The 19,373-nt window shown below is 34.6% G+C and overlaps 1 long non-coding RNA gene across 1 annotated transcript; it reads right to left on the bottom strand.

The window, feature by feature from the left end:
* Positions 1-1,329: 1,329 nt before the first annotated feature.
* Positions 1,330-14,099, bottom strand: LOC127701194 (uncharacterized). Its single transcript, XR_007981855.1, has 5 exons — positions 13,966-14,099; positions 10,746-10,872; positions 6,442-6,553; positions 5,808-5,978; positions 1,330-3,921 (listed from the first exon to the last, which is right to left on the bottom strand). It is a non-coding gene; the product is annotated as an uncharacterized LOC127701194 (long non-coding RNA).
* Positions 14,100-19,373: the final 5,274 nt, after the last annotated feature.

The raw sequence follows: 19,373 nt of genomic DNA, 5'->3' as shown, positions 1-19,373 counted from the left end.
AAGTTATGTCTGGAAGTCATACCAATATACGACCACAAAAATTTTTTTGCGGTCGTATAAAAACAACAAACAACGAAAAGATAAACAGTACGCAAACACGTAGAACACTGAAGACTGAGCAACACGAACCCCACCAAATACCGGCAGTGATTTCAGGTGCTCCGGATGAATAAGCAAATCTTGCTCAAGGTGACCCCGTCGTGTTGCTCGTTTAAGTACAAAAACGGTGACAATTGGAACATATCTGTCAACCAACTAAGTCGTGATGACTTCCGTAAAATTTTCAAAGGGATGATCTTGGTTCAATAGCTTCATTTTAAGCAGCAACCTTCTAACAAGGAAACCATGATAGAAAATAAAAGCTCTGAAATATCGTGTAAACTGGGAGATATATACTCCATATGCAGGCGCTCCTGTAATGTTGCTACATAGAAATGGAAAGTTCACAATTAGGAAGGTGAAATCATCTCTTGTCGTAAAGTTTTGTTCTCAACCGACGCTCATTGCCAATATCTAGATATAAGTTAAGTTATGAGGCAGACTTAACTGTATCTGCTGTATCCGTTATTTCAAGTTCGATGGGTTGAATGCGTTAAACATAGTCACCAAACTAAAAATTATTTAGTGAGAGAACATCATCTATATAGCGAAGCATGTAGTTAAAGGATAGCTGCTTTGTATCCTCTCTAAGAACCTCCTAATGAAGTCAGCTTCATATGAACAAAGGAACAAGTCGGCAAGAAAAGGAGCAGTTGGTTCCCATCGGACTGCCGATAGTCTGTTGAAAAATACATCCTCCAATAGTAACAAATATCATATAATATAAATGTAGAGTGCAGCCAATACAGTGTATGCTTTCTATATCAGCAGATTAAGTACTATGAGCTCGTATCCAGCTAGTACTGACCAGCATTCTTCGATATATCGAAGATAAACTGATTGAATCATTTAGTTGTCGTCTGTTACACAGTTATTATTGCGTTATCTGTTATTAAGGGACTTGGTTCAGTGCTTACAAAGTTATTTTAACCCTATCACATCCAATCATATGATAATGTGCTTGTCGTCAAATGTTATTGTTCTTGCAAGGCTTTTTTTATTCACGGATTTGATGTTGATGGTAGATAACGAGATTAATGTTACACAAACAAATGATCATGGTGTAACACTAGTCACAGATGACAAGTCCAGACTATGTGCTGATTCTAAGCTGGAAACATCTTTTGTTGATCCGTTTTATTTTTTTTTCATTTGGGGTTTATTGACACTCATTAATACTAGTATTTGGTATCATTCTGTATACTAACAAGAAAACACTTTAACAATAACTACTATAAAACTATTTTATTATTCAACATTAAATATGTACATAAATTATAACCGAATAAAAATAAACGAAACGTTGTTAGAAGTATGTTATATTACTCAAATTCGCAAATCTGAAAACAAAATCCTGTGTTTTAATAACTTTACATCCTTACAGTGAATTAATTTATAAACCAAATTTCTTTATAGCAATGCCCCACCATTTACTGCTCGACTGCTGTAATATATCAAACCTTATATATATAGTTTCTGAAATGTTGATAGAATGTTATACCTAAAAACCTATAATACTAAGTTTTAATATTATGATGCATTTTGGAATAATAATGACTAAGCTCCTCTATAAATGAGATTCTTTAACATTAATAAAATCTAGATTATATATGACCTATAGATTTTTATTTGTAAGTATTTAGTTTCTTTTACATCCAAATGTGGGATGTACGACAAAAAATCGTTCCTATTATCTTATCTTCACCAACTCGTACCTTGTCCAACTAGTTTCCAATTTTTAGATATTATTCGTATGCATTATCTATGTGACTTTTTTTATCTGATCTTAAATTATAAAACAATGCGGTATTTCAACGAAGTTGGAGGGGAGTGATGGGATGATATATGCACAAAGGACAAATAAAAAGTAGACATGATCACATATATTAAACACAAAAAAAACCTGCATAACATGAAGAATTATACCTTACACGGTTTGTATTTTCCCTACTGTTTGTATATAAATAAGAAACAAAAACGTACTGCAATAAATACTACATTTTCAGAGCCAATGATTTTATTAAACACAAATGTTTTAATAAATTTCAAAAGTTTCAAACCAATCAATCACATAATGGCCTTAATATCTATGTTAAAAAAGTGAAAATTAAAGAAATATTATTGCCTTTTTCCTGACAAGGATGATGTTTCATGTTGTCACATGTGTTGCACTGTATAACATCTTAACGAGACGTGACAGTTTTCCTGCATAATGTGCAACATCGCAACATCGATAAACCATGGTCGACTACCATACAAAGCTTTTTGTCAGCAGTAAAGCCATATTTTTTTTATTTTGGTGAAGATGATGATTGCAGAAGTATAAATAAACTCAACTGCCTCAACTTCCATCAAGACTAAGTATTACAGCATTCCAAACAAATTGATATTGCTTCAAATTACTTGTATATGAAATTCTATCTTTTTATTTTTCTGTAAGATGATATACGACCATTTCAAAAATGCTTATGAAATTTTGGTACCAGTTGGTAAAGGTACATATTGGTAATAATTGGATACGATACGAGTTAGTTGACTACGAGTTTGCAAAGGGGTTCATTTGAGGCCTGTTGTTTTATACTCAAACTAGTTACTGGTTAAAAACAACATGAAACATGTTTAAGCTTAAACCATAAACATGTTAAAAGGGAGAAAAAAACGCAAAGGTTGAAGAAAAATGTTTAAGCTATAAACCATGCTTTTTATCACGGTTGAAATGTTCTTTAACCATTCAACCGCATGGTTAAGACCGACCCATAAAAAAACTGTTAACCATAAAAAATTTTAAAACCAGGATAATGGTTCAGAATAAAAAAAACTGACCTTATATAAATATAAAATTTTTCTATCTGATGATTTACGAAAAATAAAATGTAATATAAATACAAATATAAAGCAAGTTTTATGAGCAAACACTAAATAAGATAACCCGCTATTCATTCACCAGAATACAAGTGGAATCATTTCATTCATGTCGCTACTGTTTTGTAAATATAACATCATTTATAGTTCCAAATAGTACATACTACTTGAATTAAACATCGAAAGTCAATTTATACGAAATTATACACCGGGAGTTATTAGGTATGGGGCGGATCCAGAACCTGTACGACTTGGGGCACCATGGAAATTTTAAGTAGTTCAGATATGTGAATATGATAACATTCACACTGTGCGTCATCGGTAAATCCGCCATTGTGAGGGTACCGTCATGTGATCATGATTTATAGACTCTCAGGAAATAAGGCTCATAACTAGAATTGACTTATTAAGTTGAAATTGTTTTCAGGTGTACCAATATAATTCTAACGGTCCTTTTGATATTTGACGTGTTTCAGGAGGAAAAATCAAAACACCAAACTTGTACTTGAACTAAAAGACATAATGTAACTTCACTATTCATGATTCATATTTTTTTTTGTGTCAAATGAAATTGGTATAATACAGTTTATAAGTAAGCAATCAAATTTTGTTAATGTCAAACAACATGCAGTTCACAGTGTTCATTCTAAGCGAACCTAGCGTAAGGAGTTGATGAGACGGTCGAGTGCTGGACAACGACAGCTGTAGGTCCGTTTACTGAAGGAGTTAGGATGATACCATTTGGAGCTCCACTGTACGGAGTTCTCATGCAAGCAATGTGAACGATGACGGCAATGAGCTCAAAGAACAGACCAAAGGACATTATCACCAGTGAGTATGGGAAGGACTTCTCAAATCCAACGTTACTAGATTCTAGTTGTTCTCCGAAGGTGTCAGTCACACTATCCAAGTTAGTGTGTACAATGATGAATTCGATAACCAAAATGCCGCCACAAATACCTGTATAAAATATGATGTTGGATTATTATGAGAGAAAGGTAGCATTCGGTTTCAAACATTTGCGAGGGGTGATACAGGGTGCTCATCACACAAATCTAGCTTTTTTTGTATTTTTTCCACATCCCACTTTTTTAAGCCCTATATCCAACATCCCCATTTTTGACCCCTTATATTCCACATCCCTACATTCTTACCCCCTATATCCAACATCCCAAATGCTTTTCATCCCCCTTATTTCCCAATAATTGTTTCCAATGCAGATAACTTGTGTAATAACTTACTTTTACCGTAAATTTGATTTCCCCATTACTGACCTCTTTTATATTAATGTTTTTTAATGGAAACATTTCGTGATAGGACTAACTGTATCCTAGCCTATACAAACATGTTTTGATGGGCATAAGCTGTTATCAATTTCCACTGCGTAATCACCTATTTCGCATAAGTAATAGTGTTCTTAAAATTGAACAAGGTAGACATATACTAACGGTCCTTTAGAAGAAAGAATTTGTCCCTTGTGTCTTTTAGAAGTAGAAGATGGTTTTCATTTCACTATAAAATGTAGAAAACTAAATACAATTAGAGAACAATTATTTTCCAAAATTAGTGAAATAGTTCCCTTTTTTAAATATGACTAATGAATCAAGATTTAAATTTGTGTATAGGTGTGGTGAGAATGATATAATTAGAAATTTTAAAATTCATAAGTGACATCTACAATTCTAGAAATGCTTTATTGAGTAATAAATAACTTCTAGTACCACCTCTTCAGCGGAGATAAGTTTATATATATCAATGTAACAATATTTTTTGTTAATAATGGAGGGGATATACAAATTTATATATTATACAATGTTTTTAAATGTGGGCAGATATGTGTTTGTATGTTTATGTATAGCCAATGTTTATTGTCTTTGGTAACAATCCTGTAATCTGGATTTTAACCCAATAAAATATCAAATGAACTCTGCCAGGGAACATGAAAGGGAAAATGTACACTTTAAAATCATATAATACACCAAATACTGGTACAGTTGGCAAATTGCTAATGGTTTCTGAGATACAGACTTGACCATCAAACATTAACCTTGATCACTGATCCATGAAATTAGGTCAAGGTCATGTGAACCCTGTGTGATTTACATGTATGCTGTAATTTAAGAAATTTTTGTGCGCATTTATAATTAAAATTGTTGAACTAGTACCAATATGCAAGATAATCTTTTGTTATTTTAGGAAATGCTGCATACACATATTTTTATATTTTGTGACAACTATTCAGTTGCAATTTTAACAATATTAAAAACATCGCAAAATTTATGAATTTTTAGTACCTTGCAAATACCACATACAGTTATCCCAGTATTCATATTCAGTAAGAAATTTATTTGGCAGTCGCAAAACCATGAAAATAAGGTCATAATGGACATATGACAGACGGAAACTTCGTAACATAAAGCACCTATATACAAGGTATGAAATTCTCAAAATCAACTTCAGACTCTTTTAATGTCAAAGATCATTCTCTTAAAATGTTATGAATATTATCTGTCATAGAAACAATGGGTATCACACGTCGATGAATAGTCGGGGTTCTGTTATTTTACCACTAAAACAAACAAACCACGAAATTGTTTTACTTATATCAACCAAAACCCTCAGGTTAATATCTTTTTTTAAACCCCAAGTTTCAATGCAAAATTCATATAGCCATTATTGCCATTTACTTTCTGAAATAGAAAGGTTGATGACAACAACCACAGAAGTGTTGGCACGGTAAATTTATAATCACGAACTTTCAATGTAGTGTATACATCACTTCCTTTCTCATTCTACATAAAATATTGCTTATATCACTCGGATATTATTACATATTACGTTCTTACCTCCTATTATAGAGAGCACTAGTCCGGTAACGGCTAAATTGCTAGATCGAGGTCTGACGCTGTCTTGTTCTCTCACAACACTTAAACCATAAATTATGGCTAATATAGTTCCACAACCACAGCCAATTAAGGCTCCGACAGCTTCAACTAAATACTCTGTAAATCTGAAACCTGAAACGAGTGAACAATAAACAACATTCATCAAGAACCTTTTCATTATCCCAATAATGTAAAATGAAAAGAAAGAATTTGTTATATAAGAAATTGTATCTATTGCAGAGATGCAAAGTTGAACATAAAAGTTTCACTAAGTACTTAGACACAACTGAGACACATAGATAAATGTAATACATTGTCCCAGGATGCAATTTTAATATTATGCAACTATGAAACTATGAAACAAGCATGTAATTATTCCTATGCTTGGGTATAAAATACATTCATTTCCTAGCAGAATGCCGACAACGGTGCAGTACACATAGTTTGTTATGATTATAGGCCTAAAATAACACGTTTATCCTCCCACTGATTTCAACTCTCATTCAAAAATACCACTTATAACTTCGATTAAGAATAAAGGCTACATTTGTTAAAACTTTTTATAAGGGTTACTGTATATTTTAAGCACACTTACTGTCAACTGAGCTCGACGCACGCTCCATAGCAGCAGCATTTGACATAGTCATACAAGCGTCAATAGCAGATTCCTGTACACATACTCTGCTGTAAAATATATTCATGTTGATCTAAAAAAAAAAAGTTTTCTAATTTAAGCTTAGTATCAATTTTCGTAAATTGTATGGTCTCACCAACCAATCAAACTTCAATTCTTTATATCCAACATATCAGAAAATAAATTTGGGGTTGCAACTTTTGAAATTGCTGTATCGCATCATACAAGTTAGGACACCAATTTTCACTTAAGCATATCTCATGCTGTTGAATGAGTATGCATAATAAATTACAAAAAAAAAAAGAAGATGTGGTATGATTGCCTATGAGACAACTATCCACCATAGTTCAAATGAAGTGAATGTAAGCAATTAGAGGCAACCGTAGGCCCTTCAATAATGAAAATAAAATGCTCCGCAGGGCGCAGCTTGAAACGATCGCAGATGTCGAACCCTAAACAGTTGGTACAAGTTAAGGGGCAAAACTTGAAAATTGGACATTTACCTATTATGGTCCAATATAATAATCTAAATACATGTTAGATTCGGCTTATCAAGAACCCCCAAAATCAATTTTTGATGAAATCAAACAAACTTTAATTTTGGACCATTTTGACCTCAATGTGGACCAATTTAATAACGGGGCCCAAAATCAAAATTCTATATACACGGTTAGATTCAGGATATCAAAAAACCATACATATTTAATTTTTATTGAAATAAAACAAAGTTAAATTTTGGACCCCGATTTGAACCAACTGGGCCCAAAATCAAAAATTACAAATACATGTTTAGATTCAGCATAACAAAGAACCCCAAGAAATCATTTTTTTGTTAAAAAGAAACTAAGTTTAATTTTGGACCATTTGGACATTAAGGTGAACCAATTCGAAAACCGGGCCCAAATCCAAAATCTAAATACACGGTTAGATTCAGGATATCAAAGAACCCCAATAATTCATTTTTTGCTGAAATCAAAACAGTTTAATTTTAGACCCTTTGGACCTTAATGTGGACTAATTTGAAACGGGACCCAAAATTAAAAATTTAAATACACAGTTAGATTCGGCATATCAAAGAACCCCAAGAATTCAATTTCTGATGATACCATTCAAAGTTTAATTTTTAACCCTTTGGATCTCAATGTGGACCAATTCGAAAACGGGACTCAAAATCCAAAATCTAAATACACGGTTAGTTTTAGCATATTTAAAGAACCCCAAGAATTCAATCTTAGTTGAAATCAAACAAAGTTTAATTCTGGACCCTTTGAACCTCAATGTGGATCAATTTAAAAAACGGGGCCCAAAATCCAAAATGTTAATACATAGTAAAATTCAGCATATTTACGAGCCCCAAAGAAATCAAGACTTTTGAATTAAAAACCCCATTGAAATTGGTAAAAAAATAAGCATTTTATACAAAGTATTAGAAAAGTATTGTTGGCCCTTTTTTCAAAACGGTTGAGGGCATAACCCCCAAAATTAATCCCAACCTTCCTTTTATGGTATGGAACCTTGTGGTTCAATTTCAGAGAGATCCATAGATTTATACTCGTTATTGTCTGGAAACCAGAAAATCCTAGTTTTATGGATCCTTTTTGGCCCCAAATTCCTAAACGGTTTGAGCCATAACCCCCAAAAACAATCCCAACCTTCCTTTTGATGTATGGAACCTTGTGGATCAACTTCATAGAACTCTATACACTTACACACAAGTTATTGTCCTGAAACAAGAAAAATGCTTCTTCTTGGCCCCTAATTCCTAAACAGTGAAGATAATAACCCCCAAAATCAATCCAAAACCTTCATTTTGTGGTATGGAACCTTGAGGTACAATTTCATAGAGATCCATACACTTATACTCAAGTTATTGTCTGGAAACCAAGTGTCTTCGGATGACGACGATGACAACGTCATAACATTACACGACAGCAAAAATCAAAAATTTTGCGGTCGTTTAAAAAATATAATATGTTTACATCCGGTGCTATATAGCCATTTTTCCCCCATGCCAGATTTGAATCGTTGCCATTCTTCCCCCGCCTAAATTTGACAATCACTTTTCCCCACATGCCACTTATCCCCCCCACCCCCCACCCCCCCCCCCCCCCCCCCCCACCCCTACAAAATGGATATACATCAAAACTTCACGGCCATTTAATGCATATATTTTCCATATTTTCTTAAGAAATGATTGATCTCTGGAACGCTCAAATAATCTGTTTGTTGGCTTGGATTGCCGATTAGATATACTCACGAGTCTGTCTACATGCTTACAAGCTAAGTCTGTCTACGTGTCCACCAGTTTGTGTGTGTCCGCATGTTCATCTACGTGTCAGCATGTTCAACCACCGGTCTAGCTATGTGTTCACTAGTCGGGCGGGCATAGGACATTTGAGCAAAAATAAAAAATGCACATTGGGTCATTTGAGCGCCGACATCATAGGACCTTTTAGCGCCGGAAAATTAACCTTACCTGGTTTTTCAAATAAGACGTTTGAGCGCAATTTCCTGTGATACTTTTATACGAGTTAAGAACATATTTTTAAAAAGTAAGAAAAAAAAAAGAGTAAGTTTTTAAAATAAATATATTTTATTTGATTTTACACCCGAGTAATTCAGAAAGTTGGATTAAGTCAACAATACAAAGAGATAGATTCAGATATCAGTAAATGGCTGAATGGAGTGTTAAGGATAGATTTCTTAGATCCAGAGGAAGTAGCAGACTGATTTATCGAGGATTTCATGACCGTTTTACCTACCGACAAGCCTTGTATAGACTTTGCCGATTACTTGACTGAAACTTACATCTCAGACGAATCGTTGTTTCCCCCTTATCTCTGGGCCGCAGTTCCATCTACGTCAAAACGTACAAACTATGGACCCGAATCATTTCATGTCCATTATAATGAGCAATTTTATCATAGTCACCCATCAATTTATACTTTCCTTGACACCTTTGTCAAATTACAATCTGTGACCTGTATCAAAATTCGGAGTTTCAATATTGATGCACCTCAGAGCCGGACAGACAAGGAAAAGGAACAGAATCTCCGGGTCTTTCATTCGCGGCACTGCTAACAGGAAATAACGAGGGATTTTTATTTCGGAAGCCTAGGATATAAATTTCAAGCCCCAACTGACTTTTAAATAATGCCATTGCTGAGTTTTAAGTTTTATGACAGAGCTTTGGTTTTTTTTACTATTAAAAGATGTTTTAAACTTTGTGCGTTATAAACTCCACATTTTATTAACTATATCCTGCTCGAAATCCTACTTCCACCTCCCCGTGGTGAGCAGGGGTAACAGATAATATCTGGCGAACGGAAGAGGTACTCCTTGATCATTCTTAATTTTTTTTTTCGCTCAAATGGCCTATGCTTATTTTTATTTTCGCTCAAATGTCCTAAAATTACGGCGCTCAAATGTCATACACTTTGGCGCTCAAATGTCCATTGCCGCCACTAGTCTGTCAACATATCTACAAGTCTGTTTATGAGTCCACCAGTCTGTTAATATGTCCACATGCAGCTTGTCTACACATCCACCAGTCTGTGTGTGTGTGTCCACTAGTATGTCTATGGGTCCATCAGTCTTTAAACATGTTCACTGGTATGTTTATGTGTCAACGATGAATGTGTGATAAAGGTTAACTATTTCAAAAAGGTAACTATCATTTAATGGATAATTAATTTCCAATTGACGTCGCCGACGATACTACAAGGGGAAATGAGCTTCTCGAGTAACTAGGGGGAGAACAGGCCTGATCCTGGTTCCCCCACCATCACGCTGAGTGTGGGGGGGGGGGGGAGAGTGGGTACATGTCAAAAAAAAAGCATGGGGGAAATGGCTATAGGACACCGGTATCTATATACAAAATCTATACTCTGAGGTATGTATTACACCTTTGAAACGATTAATTAGTTTGTATAGAAAAACCTTTAATAGGAGATAATCTGTTTATCGCTATTTTACCTATGACGACGTTGTTAATTTCATTGACAGCGCCACCTGTGCTCCTAGTTTCTAGCGATAATTTTTCATATCACTCTACTGTGCTGAGAAAGGAAATTATCAGTCAGTAAGATCAAAGGACAATTTCGTAAAATAGCGATAAAAGTATATACCTTGAAATGTTCACGGTGTCCGTGTGTCCGGCTACAAATTACAAGACAACTTAATTTGCACAAGAAACTCGGGACACCTGTTGGTATAGTTATGGACTCTGAAAGATAACCTAATGACGTTTAAAAATATAGTCTTACCGAAACATCATTCTCGCCTGACTTGAAGTCAAGTCCAAGCCATCCTGGTGTGACTAATCCAACCAACAGTAAAACTCCTGCTACAATACTGATTCCAACTAAGACACCTCCACCCATCTTTCCTAGTCTGAAACAGAATATATGTATGAAATACGTGGAATGTATGACCACGATATATTCTTTCCTCTACAAACAATTTCACAACAACTGAATTAAAAATTATAAAACACATATTTAGTACCACGGTATCCCATGGAAATCAAGCTTTCAATAGAAATTAATGAGTTGTAAATATAAACTTTACACCCGAAATAACTTTACTAACACAAGAAACGCAGCACCTTTTTGCAGACACTTTATATTTTAACATAATTTTGGTTAAAAATTGAAAAAAGTGCTTACTGGAAACTTTATTAAAGCTAAAAATATAATTAAAACAGCACCAGAGCTTGCCACTGAAGAGTCAAACATCAAAGAAACTAGACATGTTGTTTTACAAAAAAATCATTCTGGGATAAAAACCTTGTTTTGATAATTGAAATATTATCAAAAATTCTTTGAAACAGAATGTTACATCCTTGATGTCAAAACCGCTGTTTCAAAAATTTCTGACTATTACTATTGCGAGTTAAAATGAAATGTGAACCCCAGTATTGACAGGCTAGTGATACAGTAGATGAACTACTTAAAACCACTCGGCCACCGAGGCCCCTTTATTAGAATTTGGTCGAACCTCTGCTGGTGGACTATCAGTCCCCAAGGGTATCATCAGCTCAGTAGTCAGTACTTTGGTACTGACATGATTTACAATAAACCTTTTTAAAATTGTCCGTTTATAAATTTTTAGATTATAAAGAAACTAAGGTTTCAACTCAATCCTAAGGGTAGTTTTTTTTGTTATATAGCTCTTCAACTGTTTCAGAAGGTAAATCCAGAAAAGCGCTTGGGACGCATGAAATTTATAACGTGTTGTTTTCATTTTTTAAGTTGCAAAGAAATTAAATGTGGCTTTGCGTTACTTTTGTAATTCAGTTTATATGAACGGTAGCAAATTGTTATCTTTGTGTAATTTTAAAAGAAACCAAACCAACCATGTATATTGCGTATTTTATTAAAAGCAAGGAATTGTATAGTATCTTACTATACAAATCCTTGTTAAATGTAAATTTGGCAATTTTACAAAAGTGCAGTCAAGAAGAAAAAAACCAGGAAGACTTTATCCTGTCATTGCTCCAAGCTTTAAAATACTTTACGCTACAAGATGAAAATAAGAAATGATCAGGACAGCATTCGAAATATGAAACCCTTATTAATCAAAATGTTCATCTCTGTATAGACATGCGATGTAAAACACAGGTAAAAATCTAATCATTTTTTTTAAGAGCAATCAACTTGAAAGAAATCATATGTAGTTTAAAACCTCAGGTAATTAAAGACGGTGAATACATTTCACAATGAATTCACATTTGTGTGTGAAAGAATTTTATGTTCATGATTAAGTACGAGCGTTAGGCTATCATTTGCAATTTTAGTGCCCATTTCCTTTATGACAGTGTTCATTAAAAAATCACTTATAACAAAGGATCACTGTAGTAACTCGGTATATATATTAAGTACGAGCGTTAGCTATCTATTGCAATTTTAGTGCCCATTTCCTTTATGACAAGTGTTCATCCCAATGGCGGATCCAGAAATTTTCATAAGAGGGGCCCACTGACTGCTTAAGAGGGGGCCCGCTCCAGTCATGCTTCAGTGATTCCTTGTATAATCAACCAAATTTTTTCCACAAAAGAGGAGTCCCGGGCCCCCTAAAAAAAACCTCTAAATCCGCCTCTGTCATCCAGAAAATCACTTATAACAAAGGATCACTATAGTAACTGGGTATACATAAATGTTTAAGTAACTTTTTCACGCACAGGATCAAACAATATAAATAACATAGATTTGAAATTCGGCAATACATATCTAGTTGTTCTTTTACTGTCAAACTATCGATTAAGCTCCCAATCGGTACAGATTATTGACTGTAATGACCAATACCACCAATGTCACTAAAAATGACCCAATAAAAATGAAAGAAAAGTTATTGTTAGTTTATTACCATTTTTATTGAATTTTAAACTAATGTTATGCGATTCAATGCAACGGAAAAGGAATATGATTCGATCTGAGAGTTCTGCATGTACATGATGAAACAATCAAATATTTAAAGTTATATGTAAAAGTTTATTATTCTTTTATCTTCTTAATTATAAAATACATAATATGCTGGCCTTTGACAATTACTGTAATTGTGTTTGTGCCAGTAAAGAGGGGGAGGGGCAAGATCTTTTCTGTTAAGGTGTTTTAGGTATTTTTCAACTTTTGTTAACTGTTATTTGAAAATATATGTGCTGTTAAATGTTATTGGCTAATTAGCTGTTATCTGTTTTCTTGAAATTGACATTGTTGTTAACTGTTATTGTGAAAAAATGACCCCTGTTAACTCTTTTCTCATTTGAGATAATTTAAATTGCTGCTGTTATTGGTTATCAGTATTTTAAAATTTATAGATCTGTTTTGAGCAAAATAAAAAATTGTTAACCTGTTAATGGACCCCCTCTTGCCCCCCTCAGTAAAGTATTTGTATTTTGTGTTCAAATAAAAAAAAATGAAAACAACACTTTATAAATGTTCATGCGCCCGAAGCTCTAACCGTTTGATTAGCGATAGTTTATCTGTCCACGAAACGTGAAGACTATCTTTCAAAATATTATAAGAATAAGAATATGTTACTTTGCTACAAGTACTAGTATACATGCACAGTTTTCTAGACATACATACGGAAGAATTGTACCTATCAAACTGTTTACTTATGATTCGTTCAATTACACGGTCATAATGTGCTGTCACGTGTCGAACTTAACATGAGCAGTCTTGTAAAATCGATTTATACACACACTACAGCTGCTTACCGTCGCATTAATTTATAAAAAATCGATTGACGCAAATGTTGTATTACTTATTTATTCAAAGTAAACTTAAATCAAATATAAAGTAATCATATACTAAGATATATGATAGTTATGTTATAACTTTAATGACTGAAAAATCAAAACAAAGAAACTAATTAAAATTGGTCAACCATGAATAAAACTGCAAATCAGGATGATTATTATTAACATAAGATTTTAACAGACTTATAATAATTTTCCAAATACATAGATGATATGGAACTTACCAAGAAACGTAATAGACAAAATGTTGATTCTCCGATATACAAAGCCGGATGCAAATATTAGAACATGCGTATGGAGAACCATAAGAACTAAATATAGGCCACCAATAGTGTTAACAATTAGACGACAATTGGGGGTTTATTTACAAACAACTATTTTTCTATATGTTTCAATTGCAGACAAGGAAGAAAAAAATGATTTATATAAACACATGTAATTTGATCCCCGATTTTGCATCATAGTCGCATTATAATCTGAACTACGTTTTTGTTATAGTTTGAACCTGAATAGTACCTTTGAAAAGGATTGATAGGAAATACCTATTTTCCCGGAAAACATTATGCTGTTTACATTGTGTTGTGAAAATCGATGAGTAATACTTGAGTTGATGTCATAGAAAAAAGGTAACAACTCTGAACAACCAATAAAATCAAGTGCATGTAGAGAGGAAATAGGACAAAAATATAAGGACAAAAACAGATTTTTTTTTATAATTTTGTGCCTAACTAAAATATACGCATACCTACCAGTGCAATAAGATGACAAAGATACAAAAAAGACAAAAGAACGAACATTTTTATTGCCACTGTGGAACAGGGAAACTTAAAACATCAACTTTGCCGAGAATTATATATGATATATACTGACGGACTCTAAAAACGCAACACTAGATTTTTCTTTTTATTCTCATTTTCAAATATGCAATTTATGTAAGGCAAACGTATAAACATAAATTTCATTCATTATTTTATTGTCTAAAAAGTTTGCAGTTCGAAAATTGAACTGACTACGTCATGTTTAATGTTCAAATCATGTGGAATGCACTGAAACCCTAGCTGGGTTTCCCCTTATCAATGGATGTATCGCCGTCGAAAGCAATGAGGGTCTGTAACCAACGCCTAAACGATTGACTGAAAGGTCAACCAATTTTGTTGGGCATGTTTTGAGTTCTGTTTTATACCTTCTGAATTTGGCTGCTTCCCATCCACCATCCATAACAGTGTGATTTGGCAATTATGGGGTTAAAACTTTAGGGCTTTAAATGTTTTTCTGCAGTCGATTCTTTGGCATTTCAGTAAGTGGGAAACATTTATCGACGAATAAATTAGCAGTTGACGTGGTCGTAAACATGTCTCGCAAATGACGGTTGCGTAATCAAATTTTATTGACGTGGCGATGTCACTGCACATTGATCTGGTCATGGGTGGTCACCAATAAGTCCCGTGTACCTGTACCGTTGTTGTTAGGACAGTAAGATGAGTTTCCGACGTGAAATTGTCTAGCAACAGCACGTTCACGCATTCCTGTGTGCAATATTCTTATGGCCTGATTCAGATTATTATTGCTCAGTCTCGACAATATGGAGATGCAACAATTTTTTACTGATTTAAGTGGAGGTTTGAAAGAATTGACATCCGTTTACTTGTTTATCGCCAATTATGACTTTCAGACAACTGCAGCTATGTGCATATTTAGCCATATGGTAGAGACTAATTTAAGAGTTTAGGTCATATTTTTTAACAGGAAAATAATCTACTAGTATATAACAGAGTACCAGAAACACGTGAACTTAATCATTGTTAGTCAAACTCTTACTTTTCCCGTTCCGAAATATAGAAAAAAACGGCGTCCGGTTTCAGTAAAATCTTATGTTCCACCACACACGTGAAGCCTAAATTCGGATTATCTTCCGTGACGAAAAGATCTAAATATTGTCATGCAACAAACACGCTAGTTCATCTAATTCAGTTTCTTGCAAATTTTCTGGTAACGTAAACAGCGACTTCACTTTTGAATAGTCGGGTTTCGAGCGAGTAAATTGTGAATGAGGTGAATCAATAATGTCGGAAACTTCTACATGCTGTACTTCCGGTATAGTATCTGAAAACGATGCACATTCGTTTTCGTTATTTAGTACACTAAATTCTTCTATTGTACGGCCTTTCGGAATAACGACATTCTAACTTGTTGGATTTAAAAGTTTTACCGGAACATTCCTGTTGTACGGTACGGTAACAACAGATTTAGCTACAAGCAAACCTTTACTACAGGAAAACTTGCTTTTGGAGCACACACCTTGTAATCCCAATGTAATGTAATTCGGATCCCTAGCCCAAACAATAGTTTCTGTATTTGGTTCAAGACTAAGTCGCTTATGAGTTTGAACATTTGCGGTATTCAATTGACATGACATTTTGCTAAAATCTAACACAACATTGTTTTTCATCAAATAATCCGTCCCTAGAATAAACGGGTGTGAAGTTACTGGGAGAATATATACATCAATATCAATTTCCCCTTGCGTCTCTATGTACAATTTATTTTTTGCCGTTCCCGTTACTTTAATTGTGTCATTATTGGCTAACCTTATTTCGGAACAATCTAACTGTTCAAATGATAATATTTGTTTGTTGGAAACGGAATCAAATAAAGATTTCGACATGATATTAATAGAACTGCCCGAGTCAACTAATGCAGCCACTTTCAGCTGATCGAAAAACACATTTATGTACAAAAATTGAAGCTTCTTTTGTGAACTGAAGTATATAAAGGCACTGTCGGAATCTATCCCGGACGACCGTGCCTGTCTCCCGGGTTCTGTCGGTTTCCCGAATCAAACTTTGTGCAGACATTTGCTGTATGCCCCTCCTGCTGGCACAACTGACATTTTGCAGTCGACTAATTTTGGCCCATACCATTCCAATAACATTCACGCCGTCGGTGACCTCTACCTTTACATTTAAAACACGGTCCGGAAAAGTTATTGCGATCATTGGTAACTTGTCGGCTATTCGCTGGATAATTATTATTGCCGTCAGGCGTATGTTGTCGGTCATTTGTAGCTTGTGGCTTATTCTGCACATTCATGCCTGATAAAAGAGACGTTAATGTCTGTATCTTATCCTTCATTTCGGATATTTCAGATGAAGCGGCTGTAGGAGCCTGCGGAGAACTTTTATCGGATTTCATTTCCTTTTGAACTTTCACCATCTCGCTTAACTCCTTAATTTGTTGTCGCAAATTGCGCACTTCAGTATTTTGATTGTCGGCGGTTCTTCTATTATCACGAGATTTGTTTTTGAACAATCCTGCGGCATTAACAGAATCATCGTGTTTTCTGTAACCATAGGCTTCTGCCATTTTTGCGGATGCGAGGGCGTTTTGCATATCTTGAGGCATTCCTGCGCGAACAAAAAATGACATTTGCTCCGGCAAGCCACTGATAAATTTTGAGAGCATTTCATGTTCCGGCTTGGCGAGTAATTTACCCTTTTCATAAATTTGACAATAAAAATCCTCCACCCTTTGACCGGACGACAAATTCAGGTTCTGGAATATTTCACTATGCATAAGTGCGTTAGCCCCATGCCCACATAAATTTCTACTTAAAAAGAATACGGACACTTTTCCAGTCGGATTTGCTCTCATCGCTTAATGAGTTGTACCATGTTAAAGCCGGACCTTTGAGGTGTAAATGAAAAGCGGCTAGCATGCGCTTGTCAGTTAGGTTAAATTCAGATAAACCATGCAATGTGGTGAAAGATTCAAATTCAGTCAAAAACGTATTACCATTATCTTGAGGATACCCGTGAAACTCGGAGCACTTAGCCAAACGTTCCATTTTATAATTCAACGTGTGTGGCAGCGATACGCCGACGTTAGATTCTGGTTGAAATGATATTTGTGTAGGGGGGACTTCTTGAATATTAGCAGTTCCAGAAAACGGAAGTTTAAATGTTGGTCTAAACTGCTGTTGAATGAGTTATTGGCGCATGTAATGTTGACTGTTTATTATGCACAGTCGGTAACAATTCGTCGACATATTCTCAACAACCAAAGTCTCGCAAGAGCTGGGATAGGATGAATACCGTCATTATAGAATGTTGTTAATCTGAAAGAGTATCTAGCATGATTGTTCCTAGCTTTTCTCGTATTTTCGATATCAAGAGAAAATTTTGGTGATTCTTTCCTGTAAATGAGATTTGTTTCTCTTACAAAAGTGTTAACGACTCCCATTGCTCATTCAACTTTTTGTCATCTTGTTTATATTTAGGATCTTCACAACCTTTATATTTGTTGTATTCAAAAATGGAATACGGGGGTAGCTCCAATAATACAGGTTCTACGGTAGGAAAACCTCTAATAAAAGCATAAATTTCTCTGAATTTTGTTATCAACTCATTAGCAGACGAATTGTCTGTCGATCTTAATTGTATCAGATCACCGTCTTTTACCGTCAAATTACATGTACCCAGCCATAAATACAGTACAATACGAGGATGCCGATGTAACTCAACTTCAAGGTTCTCTTGTAAAAATCTGAATTGTTTTTCTACTGTGGCACCTCCTTCAAACCACCAGACAATATCCTTTTCAATGCCTCGGATAACCTCGTTACGGAGATATCTGGCCTTACTGTCAGATAATACAATAGGGGTTTTACGTAATCTAATACCAGTGTCCAAGGCGTTTGTATTATATTCTATCTCCTTAATCTACTAAGAGTCATACCAACAGGCAAATATATTATTTGGTGACGATGTTAAAATGGCGACCTTGAAATTTTTTTTCCAGAACCACGTGTGAAAAAAAATTGTACAGATCTCAGCCCTGTAACTGTCTCAAATTTTCATTACTTTAAGGGACCTCCACCATTCTGTATCTTTGGGGGACTTTTGTATGTTAAGGACACATATAATAACGAATAAGATCGTTTTTTATTTTTTGCACTCAATAAAAATAAGGTCTGCTACCCGCATTGACAAGAAATGAGAGAGAGTTAATTATCAAACCGAATACGGAATAACCCTTTCCGATTCCGGAATGATACAGATACCAGACTGTTAACTAGCAACCCTTATTTATAACGAAAATTATGTATACAACACCCTTAGCTAGAGATGGGTTACGCATGAATTAGGCGTGTTCAGTTATTAAAAGGAAAAGAATGTCAACATTGAAAGTGAAACAAGGGTAAACAATTTGCTTGACTGATTCGATCCACAAGAGCTCATTCTTATACAGGTAAAAACGATGATTAACATATATTTTGACCTATAATATGAATTGAAATAGACCTAGAAAAATCCAATTGCACGAGTTCGCCATCTATTTATGTTTATATCGGGTTAAATGACCGTCGGCAGTCTTCGGAGTTCATCTCGATGGTTAATTAGATGGCGTCTAGACTAAAATGCACACGAAATGATGATACATATTATCGAACCCATGCGTTGTAAATTGTCTATTTTACGTTTTGGTATGTTATAAATCAAATATCAGAATTTGAGTTAAATCGGTGAACATGAATTTCACAGCTAATGCCCCTTAATTTAAGCTGTATCTGAGAGCAATTTATGTTATTGCTTCCAATAGAATTTTTGTTAGGTTAAGAATGTGCATCTCGATA

The sequence above is a fragment of the Mytilus californianus genome, unplaced genomic scaffold, assembly GCF_021869535.1.
Source record: "Mytilus californianus isolate M0D057914Y unplaced genomic scaffold, xbMytCali1.0.p SCAF_5, whole genome shotgun sequence".
Classification (NCBI taxonomy): Eukaryota; Metazoa; Mollusca; class Bivalvia; order Mytilida; family Mytilidae; genus Mytilus; species Mytilus californianus.
Note: the sequence above shows the minus strand (reverse complement) of the source record. Positions and strands in the feature narration are given on the sequence as shown.